General features: G+C 35.5%; 5 non-coding genes across 5 annotated transcripts; all 5 read left to right on the plus strand.

The window, feature by feature from the left end:
* Nucleotides 1-3,933: 3,933 nt before the first annotated feature.
* TRNAC-GCA (transfer RNA cysteine (anticodon GCA)) lies at nt 3,934-4,005 on the plus strand. Its single transcript has one exon. It is a non-coding gene; the product is annotated as a tRNA-Cys (tRNA).
* Nucleotides 4,006-5,814: 1,809 nt separating this feature from the next.
* Nucleotides 5,815-5,886, plus strand: TRNAC-GCA (transfer RNA cysteine (anticodon GCA)). The gene has a single exon. It is a non-coding gene; the product is annotated as a tRNA-Cys (tRNA).
* Nucleotides 5,887-9,611: 3,725 nt separating this feature from the next.
* On the plus strand, nt 9,612-9,683 carry TRNAC-GCA (transfer RNA cysteine (anticodon GCA)). The gene has a single exon. It is a non-coding gene; the product is annotated as a tRNA-Cys (tRNA).
* A 4,642-nt stretch (nt 9,684-14,325) lies between these two features.
* On the plus strand, nt 14,326-14,397 carry TRNAC-GCA (transfer RNA cysteine (anticodon GCA)). The gene has a single exon. It is a non-coding gene; the product is annotated as a tRNA-Cys (tRNA).
* A 1,809-nt stretch (nt 14,398-16,206) lies between these two features.
* Nucleotides 16,207-16,278, plus strand: TRNAC-GCA (transfer RNA cysteine (anticodon GCA)). Its single transcript has one exon. It is a non-coding gene; the product is annotated as a tRNA-Cys (tRNA).
* The last annotated feature ends 653 nt before the right edge of the window (nt 16,279-16,931 follow it).

Below are 16,931 nucleotides of genomic sequence, written 5' to 3' on the forward strand. Positions count from 1 at the left end.
GCAATGGAAACCTCACTGTATTTTACCAAGGCAGATAAAGGACATCCTCCGCACCGCATATACTTATAAGGAGGGTTTGGTGGCTGAAAATGCTTTGCTTTGATGGTGATTGCATCTTGCTTGCACTTTGTACATATTACTGAATTAATAAAGGTGAACTTTTCAGAACTGGGGGTATAGCTCAGTGGTAGAACATTTGACTGCAGATCAAGAGGTCTCTAGTTCAAATCTGGGTGCCCCCTTGTCCAACTGTTTTACCTGTAGAAATATTTTTTTAATTAAATAAATTGAAGTAAACATTTACAATCTTAGCATTTTATGTAATGAGCAACACATTTCTACATTTGAAATACTCCTGATCATCACCTGAAACATAGGGTAAACACCATTAAGCTGTTTAGGATTTCTTCATATGATACAAGCTGTGTTTTACATTCACCCAAGTTCTACTGGTGATATGATTAGTTTGAAATAGTCCATTGGAAGCTCATATGAATGTTATAAAACTGTGGTGGAAACCAATAATATGCCCTTAATGAAATGTATTAATTTGTACACCTGACCAGAAGTGCACTGATGTCATTAGTTCTACAAGTTCCATACAGTCACCCACTCTATCACCTTTTTAAAAAAGGGCAGTTTTCAGCATTCAAGGGTTTATATCAGTGGTAGAGCGTAGGAGTGCTTTTCAAGAAGTCCCTGTTTCATAACCATATACCCTCGTCAATACATCCTGTTAAAATGTTTTTCAACCCAATGTACTGTAAGAAACAATAGGATATATCATCATTTCATATAAAAACAATGAACAATTGGGTTTAACTATGCTCTTAGCACAAAATCAACAAACTGCAGTAGAGAAGCAGTTATGTTTTGCAGAATTTGTGCATTTGACAAAAGTTTTTTTTTCCATGTTCCAAGATCTACATGTGATACGAAATGTATGAATTCTTGCAATGGAAACCTCACTGTATTTTACCAAGGCAGATAAAGGACATCTTTTGTACCCCTTATACTTATAAGGAGGGTTTGGTGGCTGAAAATGCATTGCTTTGAGGGTGATTGCATGTTGCTTGCACTTTGTACATATTACTGAATTAATAAAGGTAAAGTTTTCAGAACTGGGAGTATAGCTCAGTGGTAGAGCATGTGACTGCAGATCAAGAGGTCCTTAGTTCAAATCTGGGTGCCCCCTTGTTCAACTGTTTTACCTATAGAAAAAAACATTTACAATCTTAGCATTTGATGTAATGAGCAACACATTTCCACATTTGAAATACTCCTTATCATCACCTGAAACCTAGGGTAAACACCATTAAGCTGTTTAGGATTTCTTCATATGATACAAGCTGTATTTTACATTCACCCAAGTTCTACTGGTGATATTATCAGTTTGAAATAGTCCATTGGAAGCTCATATGAATGTTATAAAACTGTGGTGGAAACCAATAATATGCCCTTAATGAAATGTATTAATTTGTACAGCTGACCAGAAGTGCACTGATGTCATTAGTTCTACAAGTTCCATACAGTCACCCACTCTATCACCTTTTTAAAAAAGGGCAGTTTTCAGCATTCAAGGGTTTAACTCAGTGGTAGAGCGTAGGAGTACAGTTCAAGAAGTTCCTGTTTCATAACCATATACCCTCATCAATAGATCCTGTTAAAATGTTTTTCAACCCAATGCACTGTAAGAAACAATAGGATATATCATCATTTCATATAAAAAACAATGAACAATTGGGTTTAACTATGCTCTTAGCACAAAATCAACAAACTGCAGTAGAGAAGCAGTTACGTTTTGCAGAATTTGTGCATTTGACAAAAGTTTTTTTTTCCATGTTCCAAGATCTACATGTGATACGAAATGTATGAATTCTTGCAATGTAAACCTCACTGTATTTTACCAAGGCAGATAAAGGGCATCCTTCACACCGCATATACTTATAAGGAGGGTTTGGTGGCTGAAAATGGTTTGCTTTGATGGTGATTGCATGTTGCTTGCACTTTGTACATATTACTGAATTAATAAAGGTGAACTTTTCAGAGGTGGGGTATAGCTCAGTGGTAGAGCATTTGACTGCAGATCAAGAGGTCCCTATTTCAAATCTGGGTGCCCCCTTGTTCAACTGTTTTACCTGTAGAAATATTATTTTAATTAAATAAATTGAAGAAAACATTTACAATCTTTGCATTTAATGTAATGAGCAACACATTTCTACATTTGAAATACTCCTGATCATCTCCTGAAACATAGGGTAAACACCATGAAACTGTTTAGGATTTCTTCATATGATACAAGCTGTGTTTTACATTCACCCAAGTTCTACTGGTGATATTATCAGTTTGAAATAGTCCATTGGAAGCTCATATGAATGTTATAAAACTGTGGTGGAAACCAATGATATGCTCTTAATGACATGTATTAATTTGTACAGCTGACCAGAAGTGCACTGATGTCATTAGTTCTACAAGTTCCATACAGTCACCCACTCTATCACCTTTTTAAAAAAGGGCAGTTTTCAGCATTCAAGGGTTTAACTCAATGGTAGAGCGTAGGAGTGCAGTTCAAGAAGTCCCTGTTTCATAACCATATACCCTCGTCAATACATCCTGTTAAAATGTTTTTCAACCCAATGTACTATAAGAAACAATAGGATATATCATCATTTCATATAAAAAACAATGAACAATTGGGTTTAACTATGCTCTTAGCACAAAATCAACAAACTGCAGTAGAGAAGCAGTTACGTTTTGCAGAATTTGTGCATTTGACAAAAGTTTTTTTTTCCATGTTCCAAGATCTACATGTGATACGAAATGTATGAATTCTTGCAATGGAAACCTCACTGTATTTTACCAAGGCAGATAAAGGACATCTTTTGTACCCCTTACACTTATAAGGAGGGTTTGGTGGCTGAAAATGCATTGCTTTGAGGGTGATTGCATGTTGCTTCCACTTTGTACATATTCCTGAATTAATAAAGGTGAACTTTTCAGAACGGGGGGTATAGCTCAGTGGTAGAGCATTTGACTGCAGATCAAGTGGTCTCTAGTTCAAATCTGGGTGCCCCTTTGTTCAACTATTTTACCTGTAGAAAAAAAACATTTACAATCTTAGCATTTGATGTAATGAGCAACACATTTCTACATTTGAAATACTCCTGATCATCTCCTGAAACATAGGGTAAACACCATGAAACTGTTTAGGATTTCGTCATATGATACAAGCTGTGTTTTACATTCACCCAAGTTCTACTGGTGATATTATCAGTTTGAAATAGTCCATTGGAAGCTCATATGAATGTTATAAAACTGTGGTGGAAACCAATAATATGCCCTTAATGAAATGTATTAATTTGTACAAATGACCAGAGGTGCACTGATGTCATTAGTTCTACAAGTTCCATACAGTCACCCACTCTATCACCTTTTTAAAAAAGGGCAGTTTTCAGCATTCAAGGGTTTATGTCAGTGGTAGAGCGTAGGAGTGCTTTTCATGAAGTCCCTGTTTCATAACCATATACCCTCTTCAATAGATCCTGTTAAAATGTTTTTCAACCCAATGCACTGTAAGAAACAATAGGATATATCATCATTTCATATACAAAACAATGAACAATTGGGTTTAACTATGCGCTTAGCACAAAATCAACAAACTGCAGTAGAGAAGCAGTTACATTTTGCAGAATTTGTGCATTTGACAAAAGATTTTTTTTCCATGTTCCAAGATCTACATGTGATACGCAATGTATGAATTCTTGCAATGGAAACCTCACTGTATTTTACCAAGCTAGATAAAGGACATCCTTCGCATCCCATATACTTATAAGGAGGGTTTGGTGGCTGAAAATGCATTGCTTTGATGGTGATTGCATGTTGCTTGCACTTTGTACATATTACTGAATTAATAAAGGTGAAATTTTCAGAACTGGGAGTATAGCTCAGTGGTAGAGCATTTGACTGCAAATCAAGAGGTCCCTAGTTCAAATCTGGGTGCCCCTTGTTCAACTGTTTTACCTATAGAAAAAAACATTTACAATCTTAGCATTTGATGTAATGAGCAACACATTTCCACATTTGAAATACTCCTGATCATCACCTGAAACATAGGGTAAACACCATTAATCTGTTTAGGATTTCTTCATATGATACAAGCTGTGTTTTACATTCACCCAAGTTCTACTGGCGATATTATCAGTTTGAAATAGTCCATTGGAAGCTCATATGAATGATATAAAACTGTGGTGGAAACCAATAATATGCCCTTAATGAAATGTATTAATTTGTACAGCTGACAAGAAGTGCACTGATGTCATTAGTTCTACAAGTTCCATACAGTCACCCACTCTATCACCTTTTTAAAAAAGTGCAGTTTTCAGCGTTCAAGGGTTTAACTCAGTGGTAGAGCGTAGGAGTACAGTTCAAGAAGTTCCTGTTTCATAACCATATACCCTCATCAATAGATCCTGTTAAAATGTTTTTCAACCCAATGCACTGTAAGAAACAATAGGATATATCATCATTTCATATAAAAAACAATGAACAATTGGGTTTAACTATGCTCTTAGCACAAAATCAACAAACTGCAGTAGAGAAGCAGTTACGTTTTGCAGAATTTGTGCATTTGACAAAAGTTTTTTTTTTCCATGTTCCAAGATCTACATGTGATACAAAATGTATGAATTCTTGCAATGGAAACCTCACTGTATTTTACCAAGGCAGATAAAGGACATATTTTGTACCCCTTATACATATAATGAGGGTTTGGTGGCTGAAAATGAATTGCTTTGATGGTGATTGCATGTTGCTTCCACTTTGTACACATTACTGAATAAATAAAGGTGAACATTTCAGAAATGGGGTTATAGCTCAGGGGTCGAGCATTTCACTGCATATCAAGTAGTCCCTACTTCAAATCTGGGTGCCCCCTTGTCCAACTGTTTTACCTGTAGAAATATTTATCAATTAAATAAATTGAAGTAAACATTTACAATCTTAGCATTTTATGTAATGAGCAACACTTTTCTACATTTGAAATACTCCTGATCATCACCTGAAACATAGGGTAAACACCATTAAGCTGTTTAGGATTTCTTCATATGATACAAGCTGTGTTTTACATTCACCCAAGTTCTACTGGTGATATGATCAGTTTGAAATAGTGCATTGGAAGCTCATATGAATGTTACAAAACTGTGGTGGAAACCAATAATGTGCCCGTAATGAACTGTATTAATTTGTACAGCTGACCAGAAGTGCACTGATGTCATTAGTTCTACAAGTTCCATAGAGTCACCCACTCTATCACCTTTTTAAAAAAGGGCAGTTTTCAGCATTCAAGGGTTTATGTCAGTGGTAGAGCGTAGGAGTGCTTTTCATGAAGTCCCTGTTTCATAACCATATACCCTCTTCAATAGATCCTGTTAAAATGTTTTTCAACCCAATGCACTGTAAGAAACAATAGGATATATCATCATTTCATATACAAAACAATGAACAATTGGGTTTAACTATGCGCTTAGCACAAAATCAACAAACTGCAGTAGAGAAGCAGTTACATTTTGCAGAATTTGTGCATTTGACAAAAGATTTTTTTTCCATGTTCCAAGATCTACATGTGATACGCAATGTATGAATTCTTGCAATGGAAACCTCACTGTATTTTACCAAGGTAGATAAAGGACATCCTTCGCATCCCATATACTTATAAGGAGGGTTTGGTTGCTGAAAATGCATTGCTTTGATGGTGATTGCATGTTGCTTGCACTTTGTACATATTACTGAATTAATAAAGGTGAAATTTTCAGAACTGGGAGTATAGCTCAGTGGTAGAGCATTTGACTGCAAATCAAGAGGTCCCTAGTTCAAATCTGGGTGCCCCTTGTTCAACTGTTTTACCTATAGAAAAAAACATTTACAATCTTAGCATTTGATGTAATGAGCAACACATTTCCACATTTGAAATACTCCTGATCATCACCTGAAACATAGGGTAAACACCATTAATCTGTTTAGGATTTCTTCATATGATACAAGCTGTGTTTTACATTCACCCAAGTTCTACTGGCGATATTATCAGTTTGAAATAGTCCATTGGAAGCTCATATGAATGTTATAAAACTGTGGTGGAAACCAATAATATGCCCTTAATGAAATGTATTAATTTGTACAGCTGACAAGAAGTGCACTGATGTCATTAGTTCTACAAGTTCCATACAGTCACCCACTCTATCACCTTTTTAAAAAAGTGCAGTTTTCAGCGTTCAACGGTTTAACTCAGTGGTAGAGCGTAGGAGTACAGTTCAAGAAGTTCCTGTTTCATAACCATATACCCTCATCAATAGATCCTGTTAAAATGTTTTTCAACCCAATGCACTGTAAGAAACAATAGGATATATCATCATTTCATATAAAAAACAATGAACAATTGGGTTTAACTATGCTCTTAGCACAAAATCAACAAACTGCAGTAGAGAAGCAGTTACGTTTTGCAGAATTTGTGCATTTGACAAAAGTTTTTTTTTTCCATGTTCCAAGATCTACATGTGATACGAAATGTATGAATTCTTGCAATGGAAACCTCACTGTATTTTACCAAGGCAGATAAAGGACATATTTTGTACCCCTTATACATATAATGAGGGTTTGGTGGCTGAAAATGAATTGCTTTGATGGTGATTGCATGTTGCTTCCACTTTGTACATATTACTGAATAAATAAAGGTGAACATTTCAGAAATGGGGTTATAGCTCAGGGGTCGAGCATTTCACTGCATATCAAGTAGTCCCTACTTCAAATCTGGGTGCCCCCTTGTCCAACTGTTTTACCTGTAGAAATATTTATCAATTAAATAAATTGAAGTAAACATTTACAATCTTAGCATTTTATGTAATGAGCAACACTTTTCTACATTTGAAATACTCCTGATCATCACCTGAAACATAGGGTAAACACCATTAAGCTGTTTAGGATTTCTTCATATGATACAAGCTGTGTTTTACATTCACCCAAGTTCTACTGGTGATATGATCAGTTTGAAATAGTGCATTGGAAGCTCATATGAATGTTACAAAACTGTGGTGGAAACCAATAATGTGCCCTTAATGAACTGTATTAATTTGTACAGCTGACCAGAAGTGCACTGATTTCATTAGTTCTACAAGTTCCATAGAGTCACCCACTCTATCACCTTTTTAAAAAAGGGCAGTTTTCAGCATTGAACGGTTTATGTCATTGATAGAGCGTAGGAGTGTAGTTCAAGAAGTCCCTATTTCATAACCATGTACCCTCTTCAATTGATACTGTTAAAATGTTTTTCAACCCAATGCACTGTAAGAAACAATAGGATATATCATCATTTCATGTACAAAACATCATTTCATGAACAATTGGGTTTAACTATGCTCTTAGCACAACATCAACAAACTGCAGTAGAGAAGCAGTTACATTTTGCAGAATTTGTGCATTTGACAAAATTTTTTTTTCCATGTTGCAAGATCTACATGTGATACGAAATGTATGAATTCTTGCAATAGAAACCTCACTGTATTTTACCAAGGCAGATAAAGGACATCCTTCACACCCCATATACCTATAAGGAGGGTTTGGTGGCTGAAAATGCTTTGCTTTGATGGTGATTGCATGTTGCTTGCACTTTGTACATATTACTGAATTAGTAAAGGTAAACATTTGAGAACTGCAGGTATAGCTCAGTGGTAGAGCATTTGACTGCAGATCAAGAGGTCCCTCGTTCAAATCTGAGTGCCCCCTTGTTCAACTGTTTAACCTGTGGAAATTTTTTTTTAATTAAATAAATTGAAAAAAACATTTACAATCTTAGCATTTGATGTAATGAGCAACACATTTCCACATTTGAAATACTCCTGATCATCACCTGAAACATAGGGTAAACACCATTAAGCTGTTTAGGATTTCTTCATATGATACAAGCTGTGTTTTACATTCACCCAAGTTCTACTGGTGATATTATCAGTTTGAAATAGTCCATTGGAAGCTCATATGAATGTTATAAAACTGTGGTGGAAACCAATAATATGCCCTTAATGAAATGTATTAATTTGTACAGCTGACCAGAAGTGCACTGATGTCATTAGTTCTACAAGTTCCATACAGTCACCCACTCTATCACCTTTTTAAAAAAGGGCAGTTTTCAGCATTCAAGGGTTTAACTCAGTGGTAGAGCGTAGGAGTACAGTTCAAGAAGTTCCTGTTTCATAACCATATACCCTCATCAATAGATCCTGTTAAAATGTTTTTCAACCCAATGCACTGTAAGAAACAATAGGATATATCATCATTTCATATAAAAAACAATGAACAATTGGGTTTAACTATGCTCTTAGCACAAAATCAACAAACTGCAGTAGAGAAGCAGTTACGTTTTGCAGAATTTGTGCATTTGACAAAAGTTTTTTTTTTCCATGTTCCAAGATCTACATGTGATACGAAATGTATGAATTCTTGCAATGGAAACCTCACTGTATTTTACCAAGGCAGATAAAGGACATATTTTGTACCCCTTATACATATAATGAGGGTTTGGTGGCTGAAAATGAATTGCTTTGATGGTGATTGCATGTTGCTTCCACTTTGTACATATTACTGAATAAATAAAGGTGAACATTTCAGAAATGGGGTTATAGCTCAGGGGTCGAGCATTTCACTGCATATCAAGTAGTCCCTACTTCAAATCTGGGTGCCCCCTTGTCCAACTGTTTTACCTGTAGAAATATTTATCAATTAAATAAATTGAAGTAAACATTTACAATCTTAGCATTTTATGTAATGAGCAACACTTTTCTACATTTGAAATACTCCTGATCATCACCTGAAACATAGGGTAAACACCATTAAGCTGTTTAGGATTTCTTCATATGATACAAGCTGTGTTTTACATTCACCCAAGTTCTACTGGTGATATGATCAGTTTGAAATAGTGCATTGGAAGCTCATATGAATGTTACAAAACTGTGGTGGAAACCAATAATGTGCCCTTAATGAACTGTATTAATTTGTACAGCTGACCAGAAGTGCACTGATGTCATTAGTTCTACAAGTTCCATAGAGTCACCCACTCTATCACCTTTTTAAAAAAGGGCAGTTTTCAGCATTGAACGGTTTATGTCATTGATAGAGCGTAGGAGTGTAGTTCAAGAAGTCCCTATTTCATAACCATGTACCCTCTTCAATTGATACTGTTAAAATGTTTTTCAACCCAATGCACTGTAAGAAACAATAGGATATATCATCATTTCATGTACAAAACAATGAACAATTGGGTTTAACTATGCTCTTAGCACAACATCAACAAACTGCAGTAGAGAAGCAGTTACATTTTGCAGAATTTGTGCATTTGACAAAAGATTTTTTTTTTCCATGTTCCAAGATCTACATGTGATACGAAATGTATGAATTCTTGCAATGGAAACCTCACAGTATTTTACCAAGGCAGATAAAGGACATCCTTCGCACCCCATATACTTATAAGGAGGGTTTGGTGGCTGAAAATACATTGCTTTGATGGTGATTGCATGTTGCTTGCACTTTGTACATATTGCAGAATTAATAAAGGTGAACTTTTCAGATCTGGGGGTATAGCTCAGTGGTAGAGCATTTGACTGCAGATCAAGAGTTCCCTAGTTCAAATCTGGGTGCCCCCTTGTTCAACTGTTTAACCTGTGGAAATTTTTTTTTAATTAAATAAATTGAAAAAAACATTTACAATCTTAGCATTTGATGTAATGAGCAACACATTTCCACATTTGAAATACTCCTGATCATCACCTGAAACATAGGGTAAACACCATTAAGCTGTTTAGGATTTCTTCATATGATACAAGCTGTGTTTTACATTCACCCAAGTTCTACTGGTGATATTATCAGTTTGAAATAGTCCATTGGAAGCTCATATGAATGTTATAAAACTGTGGTGGAAACCAATAATATGCCCTTAATGAAATGTATTAATTTGTACAGCTGACCAGAAGTGCACTGATGTCATTAGTTCTACAAGTTCCATACAGTCACCCACTCTATCACCTTTTTAAAAAAGGGCAGTTTTCAGCATTCAAGGGTTTAACTCAATGGTAGAGCGTAGGAGTGCAGTTCAAGAAGTCCCTGTTTCATAACCATATACCCTCGTCAATACATCCTGTTAAAATGTTTTTCAACCCAATGTACTGTAAGAAACAATAGGATATATCATTTCATATAAAAAACAATGAACAATTGGGTTTAACTATGCTCTTAGCACAAAATCAACAAACTGCAGTAGAGAAGCAGTTACGTTTTGCAGAATTTGTGCATTTGACAAAAGTTTTTTTTCCATGTTCCAAGATCTACATGTGATACGAAATGTATGAATTCTTGCAATGGAAACCTCACTGTATTTTACCAAGGCAGATAAAGGACATCTTTTGTACCCCTTATACTTATAAGGAGGGTTTGGTGGCTGAAAATGCATTGCTTTGAGGGTGATTGCATGTTGCTTCCACTTTGTTCATATTCCTGAATTAATAAAGGTGAACTTTTCAGAACTGGGGGTATAGCTCAGTGGTACAGCATTTGACTGCAGAACAAGTGGTCTCTAGTTCAAATCTGGGTGCCCCCTTGTTCAACTGTTTTACCTGTAGAAAAAAAACATTTACAATCTTAGCATTTGATGTAATGAGGAACACATTTCTACATTTGAAATACTCCTGATCATCTCCTGAAACATAGGGTAAACACCATTAAGCTGTTTAGGATTTCTTCATATGATACAAGCTGTGTTTTACATTCACCCAAATTCTACTGGTGATATGATTAGTTTGAAATAGTCCATTGGAAGCTCATATGAATGTTATAAAACTGTGGTGGAAACCAATAATATGCCCTTAATGAAATGTATTAATTTGTACACCTGACCAGAAGTGCACTGATGTCATTAGTTCTACAAGTTCCATACAGTCACCCACTCTATCACCTTTTTAAAAAAGGGCAGTTTTCAGCATTCAAGGGTTTATGTCAGTGGTAGAGCGTAGGAGTGCTTTTCAAGAAGTCCCTGTTTCATAACCATATACCCTTTTCAATAGATCCTGTTAAAATGTTTTTCAACCCAATGCATTGTAAGAAACAATAGGATATATCATCATTTCATATACAAAACAATGAACAATTGGGTTTAACTATGCTCTTAGCACAAAATCAACAAACTGCAGTAGAGAAGCAGTTACATTTTGCAGAATTTTTGCATTTGACAAAAGTTTTTTTTTCCATGTTCCAAGATCTACATGTGATACGAAATGTATGAATTCTTGCAATGGAAACCTCACTGTATTTTACCAAGGCAGATAAAGGACATCCTCCGCACCGCATATACTTATAAGGAGGGTTTGGTGGCTGAAAATGCTTTGCTTTGATGGTGATTGCATCTTGCTTGCACTTTGTACATATTACTGAATTAATAAAGGTGAACTTTTCAGAACTGGGGGTATAGCTCAGTGGTAGAACATTTGACTGCAGATCAAGAGGTCTCTAGTTCAAATCTGGGTGCCCCCTTGTCCAACTGTTTTACCTGTAGAAATATTTTTTTAATTAAATAAATTGAAGTAAACATTTACAATCTTAGCATTTTATGTAATGAGCAACACATTTCTACATTTGAAATACTCCTGATCATCACCTGAAACATAGGGTAAACACCATTAAGCTGTTTAGGATTTCTTCATATGATACAAGCTGTGTTTTACATTCACCCAAGTTCTACTGGTGATATGATTAGTTTGAAATAGTCCATTGGAAGCTCATATGAATGTTATAAAACTGTGGTGGAAACCAATAATATGCCCTTAATGAAATGTATTAATTTGTACACCTGACCAGAAGTGCACTGATGTCATTAGTTCTACAAGTTCCATACAGTCACCCACTCTATCACCTTTTTAAAAAAGGGCAGTTTTCAGCATTCAAGGGTTTATATCAGTGGTAGAGCGTAGGAGTGCTTTTCAAGAAGTCCCTGTTTCATAACCATATACCCTCGTCAATACATCCTGTTAAAATGTTTTTCAACCCAATGTACTGTAAGAAACAATAGGATATATCATCATTTCATATAAAAACAATGAACAATTGGGTTTAACTATGCTCTTAGCACAAAATCAACAAACTGCAGTAGAGAAGCAGTTACGTTTTGCAGAATTTGTGCATTTGACAAAAGTTTTTTTTTCCATGTTCCAAGATCTACATGTGATACGAAATGTATGAATTCTTGCAATGGAAACCTCACTGTATTTTACCAAGGCAGATAAAGGACATCTTTTGTACCCCTTATACTTATAAGGAGGGTTTGGTGGCTGAAAATGCATTGCTTTGAGGGTGATTGCATGTTGCTTGCACTTTGTACATATTACTGAATTAATAAAGGTGAACTTTTCAGAGGTGGGGTATAGCTCAGTGGTAGAGCATTTGACTGCAGATCAAGAGGTCCCTATTTCAAATCTGGGTGCCCCCTTGTTCAACTGTTTTACCTGTAGAAATATTAGTTTAATTAAATAAATTGAAGAAAACATTTACAATCTTTGCATTTAATGTAATGAGCAACACATTTCTACATTTGAAATACTCCTGATCATCTCCTGAAACATAGGGTAAACACCATGAAACTGTTTAGGATTTCTTCATATGATACAAGCTGTGTTTTACATTCACCCAAGTTCTACTGGTGATATTATCAGTTTGAAATAGTCCATTGGAAGCTCATATGAATGTTATAAAACTGTGGTGGAAACCAATGATATGCTCTTAATGACATGTATTAATTTGTACAGCTGACCAGAAGTGCACTGATGTCATTAGTTCTACAAGTTCCATACAGTCACCCACTCTATCACCTTTTTAAAAAAGGGCAGTTTTCAGCATTCAAGGGTTTAACTCAATGGTAGAGCGTAGGAGTGCAGTTCAAGAAGTCCCTGTTTCATAACCATATACCCTCGTCAATACATCCTGTTAAAATGTTTTTCAACCCAATGTACTATAAGAAACAATAGGATATATCATCATTTCATATAAAAAACAATGAACAATTGGGTTTAACTATGCTCTTAGCACAAAATCAACAAACTGCAGTAGAGAAGCAGTTACGTTTTGCAGAATTTGTGCATTTGACAAAAGTTTTTTTTTCCATGTTCCAAGATCTACATGTGATACGAAATGTATGAATTCTTGCAATGGAAACCTCACTGTATTTTACCAAGGCAGATAAAGGACATCTTTTGTACCCCTTACACTTATAAGGAGGGTTTGGTGGCTGAAAATGCATTGCTTTGAGGGTGATTGCATGTTGCTTCCACTTTGTACATATTCCTGAATTAATAAAGGTGAACTTTTCAGAACGGGGGGTATAGCTCAGTGGTAGAGCATTTGACTGCAGATCAAGTGGTCTCTAGTTCAAATCTGGGTGCCCCTTTGTTCAACTATTTTACCTGTAGAAAAAAAACATTTACAATCTTAGCATTTGATGTAATGAGCAACACATTTCTACATTTGAAATACTCCTGATCATCTCCTGAAACATAGGGTAAACACCATGAAACTGTTTAGGATTTCGTCATATGATACAAGCTGTGTTTTACATTCACCCAAGTTCTACTGGTGATATTATCAGTTTGAAATAGTCCATTGGAAGCTCATATGAATGTTATAAAACTGTGGTGGAAACCAATAATATGCCCTTAATGAAATGTATTAATTTGTACAAATGACCAGAGGTGCACTGATGTCATTAGTTCTACAAGTTCCATACAGTCACCCACTCTATCACCTTTTTAAAAAAGGGCAGTTTTCAGCATTCAAGGGATTATGTCAGTGGTAGAGCGTAGGAGTGCTTTTCATGAAGTCCCTGTTTCATAACCATATACCCTCTTCAATAGATCCTGTTAAAATGTTTTTCAACCCAATGCACTGTAAGAAACAATAGGATATATCATCATTTCATATACAAAACAATGAACAATTGGGTTTAACTATGCGCTTAGCACAAAATCAACAAACTGCAGTAGAGAAGCAGTTACATTTTGCAGAATTTGTGCATTTGACAAAAGATTTTTTTTCCATGTTCCAAGATCTACATGTGATACGCAATGTATGAATTCTTGCAATGGAAACCTCACTGTATTTTACCAAGGTAGATAAAGGACATCCTTCGCATCCCATATACTTATAAGGAGGGTTTGGTGGCTGAAAATGCATTGCTTTGATGGTGATTGCATGTTGCTTGCACTTTGTACATATTACTGAATTAATAAAGGTGAAATTTTCAGAACTGGGAGTATAGCTCAGTGGTAGAGCATTTGACTGCAAATCAAGAGGTCCCTAGTTCAAATCTGGGTGCCCCTTGTTCAACTGTTTTACCTATAGAAAAAAACATTTACAATCTTAGCATTTGATGTAATGAGCAACACATTTCCACATTTGAAATACTCCTGATCATCACCTGAAACATAGGGTAAACACCATTAATCTGTTTAGGATTTCTTCATATGATACAAGCTGTGTTTTACATTCACCCAAGTTCTACTGGCGATATTATCAGTTTGAAATAGTCCATTGGAAGCTCATATGAATGATATAAAACTGTGGTGGAAACCAATAATATGCCCTTAATGAAATGTATTAATTTGTACAGCTGACAAGAAGTGCACTGATGTCATTAGTTCTACAAGTTCCATACAGTCACCCACTCTATCACCTTTTTAAAAAAGTGCAGTTTTCAGCGTTCAAGGGTTTAACTCAGTGGTAGAGCGTAGGAGTACAGTTCAAGAAGTTCCTGTTTCATAACCATATACCCTCATCAATAGATCCTGTTAAAATGTTTTTCAACCCAATGCACTGTAAGAAACAATAGGATATATCATCATTTCATATAAAAAACAATGAACAATTGGGTTTAACTATGCTCTTAGCACAAAATCAACAAACTGCAGTAGAGAAGCAGTTACGTTTTGCAGAATTTGTGCATTTGACAAAAGTTTTTTTTTTCCATGTTCCAAGATCTACATGTGATACGAAATGTATGAATTCTTGCAATGGAAACCTCACTGTATTTTACCAAGGCAGATAAAGGACATATTTTGTACCCCTTATACATATAATGAGGGTTTGGTGGCTGAAAATGAATTGCTTTGATGGTGATTGCATGTTGCTTCCACTTTGTACACATTACTGAATAAATAAAGGTGAACATTTCAGAAATGGGGTTATAGCTCAGGGGTCGAGCATTTCACTGCATATCAAGTAGTCCCTACTTCAAATCTGGGTGCCCCCTTGTCCAACTGTTTTACCTGTAGAAATATTTATCAATTAAATAAATTGAAGTAAACATTTACAATCTTAGCATTTTATGTAATGAGCAACACTTTTCTACATTTGAAATACTCCTGATCATCACCTGAAACATAGGGTAAACACCATTAAGCTGTTTAGGATTTCTTCATATGATACAAGCTGTGTTTTACATTCACCCAAGTTCTACTGGTGATATGATCAGTTTGAAATAGTGCATTGGAAGCTCATATGAATGTTACAAAACTGTGGTGGAAACCAATAATGTGCCCTTAATGAACTGTATTAATTTGTACAGCTGACCAGAAGTGCACTGATGTCATTAGTTCTACAAGTTCCATAGAGTCACCCACTCTATCACCTTTTTAAAAAAGGGCAGTTTTCAGCATTCAAGGGTTTATGTCAGTGGTAGAGCGTAGGAGTGCTTTTCATGAAGTCCCTGTTTCATAACCATATACCCTCTTCAATAGATCCTGTTAAAATGTTTTTCAACCCAATGCACTGTAAGAAACAATAGGATATATCATCATTTCATATACAAAACAATGAACAATTGGGTTTAACTATGCGCTTAGCACAAAATCAACAAACTGCAGTAGAGAAGCAGTTACATTTTGCAGAATTTGTGCATTTGACAAAAGATTTTTTTTCCATGTTCCAAGATCTACATGTGATACGCAATGTATGAATTCTTGCAATGGAAACCTCACTGTATTTTACCAAGGTAGATAAAGGACATCCTTCGCATCCCATATACTTATAAGGAGGGTTTGGTGGCTGAAAATGCATTGCTTTGATGGTGATTGCATGTTGCTTGCACTTTGTACATATTACTGAATTAATAAAGGTGAAATTTTCAGAACTGGGAGTATAGCTCAGTGGTAGAGCATTTGACTGCAAATCAAGAGGTCCCTAGTTCAAATCTGGGTGCCCCTTGTTCAACTGTTTTACCTATAGAAAAAAACATTTACAATCTTAGCATTTGATGTAATGAGCAACACATTTCCACATTTGAAATACTCCTGATCATCACCTGAAACATAGGGTAAACACCATTAATCTGTTTAGGATTTCTTCATATGATACAAGCTGTGTTTTACATTCACCCAAGTTCTACTGGCGATATTATCAGTTTGAAATAGTCCATTGGAAGCTCATATGAATGTTATAAAACTGTGGTGGAAACCAATAATATGCCCTTAATGAAATGTATTAATTTGTACAGCTGACAAGAAGTGCACTGATGTCATTAGTTCTACAAGTTCCATACAGTCACCCACTCTATCACCTTTTTAAAAAAGTGCAGTTTTCAGCGTTCAAGGGTTTAACTCAGTGGTAGAGCGTAGGAGTACAGTTCAAGAAGTTCCTGTTTCATAACCATATACCCTCATCAATAGATCCTGTTAAAATGTTTTTCAACCCAATGCACTGTAAGAAACAATAGGATATATCATCATTTCATATAAAAAACAATGAACAATTGGGTTTAACTATGCTCTTAGCACAAAATCAACAAACTGCAGTAGAGAAGCAGTTACGTTTTGCAGAATTTGTGCATTTGACAAAAGTTTTTTTTTTCCATGTTCCAA

The sequence above is a fragment of the Ambystoma mexicanum genome, chromosome 4q, assembly GCF_040938575.1.
Source record: "Ambystoma mexicanum isolate Mex_15411 chromosome 4q, UKY_AmexF1_1, whole genome shotgun sequence".
Classification (NCBI taxonomy): Eukaryota; Metazoa; Chordata; class Amphibia; order Caudata; family Ambystomatidae; genus Ambystoma; species Ambystoma mexicanum.